The sequence below is a fragment of the Felis catus genome, chromosome D3, assembly GCF_018350175.1.
Source record: "Felis catus isolate Fca126 chromosome D3, F.catus_Fca126_mat1.0, whole genome shotgun sequence".
Classification (NCBI taxonomy): Eukaryota; Metazoa; Chordata; class Mammalia; order Carnivora; family Felidae; genus Felis; species Felis catus.
This window is the reverse complement of record NC_058379.1, coordinates 26,270,412-26,275,000: the sequence shown is the minus strand read 5'-3', so window position 1 is coordinate 26,275,000 and position 4,589 is coordinate 26,270,412. Positions and strand designations below refer to the sequence as shown.

At 50.0% G+C, this 4,589-nt stretch overlaps 1 protein-coding gene across 3 annotated transcripts in view; it reads left to right on the top strand.

Moving 5' to 3' along the window:
- MYO18B (myosin XVIIIB) overlaps nt 1-717 on the top strand; it is a 258,450-nt gene extending 257,733 nt beyond the window's left edge. For 2 of the 3 annotated variants that reach the window (XM_006938537.5, XM_045041736.1), the window contains one exon: nt 480-717. The gene's annotated coding sequence lies outside the window, so the exon portion shown is untranslated. Of the gene's footprint in view, nt 1-384 lie in introns of all 3 variants that reach the window. The other variant, XM_045041734.1, reaches the window with a different exon arrangement.
- The last annotated feature ends 3,872 nt before the right edge of the window (nt 718-4,589 follow it).

Genomic DNA, 4,589 nt, shown 5'->3' with positions numbered 1-4,589 from the left:
ACGCTGGAGGCATGAACTGAACGATACAGCCCTGTCCCCCCTGAGCAAATGTATTGTGGGATTCAGAACCCAAGCAAGCCCCTCAACGCTCACTTCTTCCTTGTAGCTGGCCGCGACCTTGGGCACGTGATGTGACCTTGCCAAGCGCCTGTGTCCGCAGCTCGAAAATGGGGCTACTAATAGTCACCCGAAGTAACACCACGTGTCCGGTGTGAATGCCAGAGACCCCTAGCCTAGGGCCCAGCACCTGCCGGAGGCAGTAAGGGTCAGGTTGTGCTGCTCTTGGACATTTTGGCCCTTCAGCAGCTCCGTCCCAAGTTTCTTTCCACTCATTTCCCTTCTGCTGCCTGCACTCCTTCATCCCTCTGGGTGGTGTCTCTGCAGGAATGTCCCCTGGGGACATGGGATCGCAGGACCTCCATCCCCAGAGCAGCCTTCCTGTATCCCATCGATCAGCTCTGACCTGCGTTTGTTTCCAGCTTCCTGAGATAGACTGCCCTCGAAGACTTCCTGACTCCACAACTGTCTGGAGAGAGACAGAGAGAGAGAAGAGAGAGAGAGAGAGACCAGCCAGACTTCCCCAGGGGCCCTGAGTCCAGAGCCAGCCAGCATGGCTGTACTCAAGAGGCAAGAAGACCCCAGCAGGTGGCATATACCTCAGGCATGGGGATCCCAGCTTGCTTGGTCTGTACAAAATAAAGTGATAGCTGCTTGGCATCTGTGCTTCCTCTCCGTTCTGTGATCCTGTCCCCGGGGACTCTGGAGGTTCGACTGGGGGCAATCCGGGTAGAAAGTTTCCAAGGAATGGAATCAACCCAAACCGTATTTTCGAGTGCACACTTCTCTCCCCCCTACATGACTCCAGGCAATGGCCTTGCTCCTCCTCACATGCCCAAGTCAAACTCAAGTGTCACCCCCTCCAGGAAGTCTTCCCTGATACATCAAACTGAAATAAATGCTCTGTCTCCATTCTCCCTCAATCCTCCCATCATAGCCCCCTTGTCTGTCTACTGTCTACATTGTGTATATATGGGGAGACAAGTGTTCAAGATAATTTTTAACTGTTTATTTATTTTTAAGAGAGAGAGAGAGAGTGCAAGCATGAGCAGGGGAGGAGCAGAGAGACGTGGAGGGGACAGAAGATCCAAAGTGGGCTCTGTGCTGACAGCAGCAGGCCTGATGAAAGGCTTGAGCTCATGAACCGCGAGATCATGACCTGAGCCGAAGTTGGACGCTCAACTGACTGAGCCACCCAGGTGCCCCAAGCATTCAAGAAATTTTGAATGAATGAATGAATGAATGAGCCACTAAAAAAGTTAATGAACCTACACACTTCGAATGCATGTGACACACTGACATGAATACATCCCCACAAATGTGCACCCATATCAACATTCTAGATCCCCGTGAACATGTGCTCACAGGCCCCCATACAGCTCCTTGCGTATACAGCCCTACCATCCAAACGCAAATATCCACATGTACCACAGACCACACCCCCCCAGGCATGTCTATAGTTTGGGCACCCACTTCTTCAAACATCCTTGAAGTCTTAATAATACTAAAACTATAAGCTATTTATTGCTTATTATTCATATACTGTGTTGGACACTGGGCTAAGCATTTTATATGTACATCTCACTGCAACTTTATAAAAAGTCCTGAGAGATAAATACACTTCTTATTCCTTGCTTGCAAAGGCAGTTGCTAGCTTACGCCCACTTTTGGGATGCCAATGCTGCCCCTATTTAAAGTCCCACCAGCATAGACTATGTCCTGCCCCAAGTGCACCTCTATTCCTAGGGCTCCTCTGGGATAGCCAATTGGAGCTCCCTCCGTGTGTTAGTTTGCAAGGGCTACTGTAAAAAAAAAAAAAGTACCACGAACTGGATGACTTACACAACACATCGACTGCCTTATAGTTCTGTGGGCTAGATGTCCAAGATCAAGGTGTCAGTGGGTCTGGTTTCTTCTGAGGTCTCTCCTTGGCTTGTAAATGGCCACCTTCTCCCTGTGTCCTCACACAGCCTTTTGTCTCAGCACATATCCTTGCTATCTCTGTGTGTCCAAAATTCCTCCTCTTATAAGGACACCAGATTGGATTGGAGCAACCCAAAGGACTCACTTTAACTTAACTCACTTTAACTCACCCCTTTAAACGCCCTATCTGCAAATACGGTCACATTCTAAGGTACTGGGCATTGAGGCTTCCTTCCCCAAACGCATTTTGTAAGGATCATAATTCAGCCCGTAAACACGTGCTGTGCAAAAGTAGGTGGCAATTTCATTTGTTAAGAGCAAGCGTTATTCACATAGTGATCAGAAAAATATGTCCCAAGCTCCCGGCTGGGTCCCCCAGTGAAAGCAATTATGGAATTGGAGAAAAGATTTGCACTGCCTTCCTGGCATTGGGGTTTTGCAGAGATTTTTAGGGCCTGGAAGCTGGGCATTTCCGTGAGCCTCTCTTCCTGTGCCCGCAGGATTCCTCATTCAGCGGATATTTGTTGAGCACCTGCTAAGTGCCAGGCGCTGTCCCCTACAGGGGGGATCCATGGCGAGTAGGAACCCCTCTTCCTTTTCTAGAAGCAAAATCCTAGCTGGAAAGACAGTAAGCAAGAAAATAAATTTGTTGTCAGAGAATGCGAAGTGTGATAAGGGAAAATAAAGATGAAATTATCTTGCTGAGTTCCCTGTTAAAAATTTACTGGACTTTAATTTAATTTTTATTTCATTTCATTTTTAGACTCTTTTTAAGTTTATGTATTTATTTGAGAGAGAGAGGGCATAAACAGGGGAGGGGCAGAGAGAGAGGGAGAGAGAGAATCCCAAGCAGGCTCCACACTGTCAGCACAGAGCCAGACGCGGGGCTCGAACTCCTGAACCGTGAGATCATGACCTGAGCTGAAACCAAGAGTCCAACGCTTAACTGACTGAGCCACCCAGACACCCCTGGGCGTTTATTTTATGAAGGACATTTTGGTAAGGGAGAGACCAGTCATTATTCTTCAATGATGTGCGTGCAGTGCACCCAAAAATGTTAAGTTCAAGTCATAACCACAAAGCTTTCCTCGCTGTTTAGCAGGAAACAGAAATCCCGAAGATGCTTGTTAGAAGTCAGCCGTCCCCCTGCCCCGCAAATCCCCCAACTCGACACAGCCTGACGCAGAAGGTACCAATGTGGCCTTCCTCCATGCAAGCCAACTGCAGAAGTTCCCAAGCGGACCCTGGTGTCATATTTCTCCTTGCTCACTCAGCCCAGGACCCAGCACAATAAACACCCAAGCCACCACTTCTGTATCAACATGGCTCACGTCCTGGGCTCTGCCATCCCCTCCCTGTGTGCCCTCAGCCACTTCCCTTCTTTCTGGGCCCTCCCTTCACTCATTCATGTAAAGGGTCTGGAACTCAAAGCACTGGTGCCCGAGTTGGAGGCTCCGTGTGCACAGCCACACCCTTCTGTGGCTTCCCGACCAACATAACCAGAGCTATTTCAAAGGTGAGGGTGTTGGGAGGCATGGATCCAAGTGGGTTAAGTGGCCAGCCCCAACTTCTCCTCTGGTTTCCATGCCCTGAGGCCATGTTCAACAGCGTGCTTGGGTCTTAAAACAACCCTCCAGTCTCAGGACGAGAAGAAGGACTTGAGATAATTCTACAGGAAAGGAAAATGAGACTCCAAGAAGGAGAAGATGCGTCCAAAGACACTCAACGGCAGATCTGAGCTTAAGACCCAGTTAACATTCTTTTCATTCAATAAATATTTATGGACCTCCCTGCCACCCCACGCCCCGGGCCCTGTTGTAGGTAAGAGGATAAAGCTGAGGCTGGGGTGGGCAGAGGGCTGCCTTCATGAGACTCTCGGTTTTCGGAAGACTGATAATGAACTTGGAGTTACACATCGGCCATGCCTCCATCACCTGATCCCCCATCAGTCATCTGCCTGCTACAGGTCACATCTCCTTGTATCTGCACCACCTCAGCCCTGCCCGGAGCCTTCCGCAGGCCACCAGGGACCCAGCTCTGTCCCAAGGCTCCTGGCCATCTGCACAGTTTAGGGCTGAGCAATTGAGGGTTTGCATTCTTCTCCTAATGCCAAGGATCGTTAAGTGGGAAAAACAAGAAAAGGTAGAAATTGCAGCCGGGGGACGCAGATGCCAAAGGATGTCGGATATAGCATGGAAGGCTCTAGACGTGATTAATGGCTTAGCCAAGCTCCCGCTGCTGTCTTTGGGAGGTGATGGGCAGCCGAGCTCTGTTCCCACCCTCCCCCTGCCACCAAGTCCCAGTTGCTTATTTACCTGTCAAGGTGGGCAGCTGCCTTCAGAGCATGGTGACAGATGCAAAGCAGCAGCCCTGGTGACAAGGTGAGGCAGTGTCACCGTTTGTTAAGAACCGCCGATAGCTCCCCACTCCTCATAGGTCTGCAGGGAGCTGGGTGCTGTGCTTGGTCAAATTTCAGCATCACTTCTAGGAGGCAGGTGTTGGGGGGTCTGTTGCCCTGTCGATCACCCCCACGCTTTCTATACATGAAAGAATATACAAGTGACTCAGATGCTGCTTTAGCACTAGCTGCATGAAGGCCCGGTAGCCCC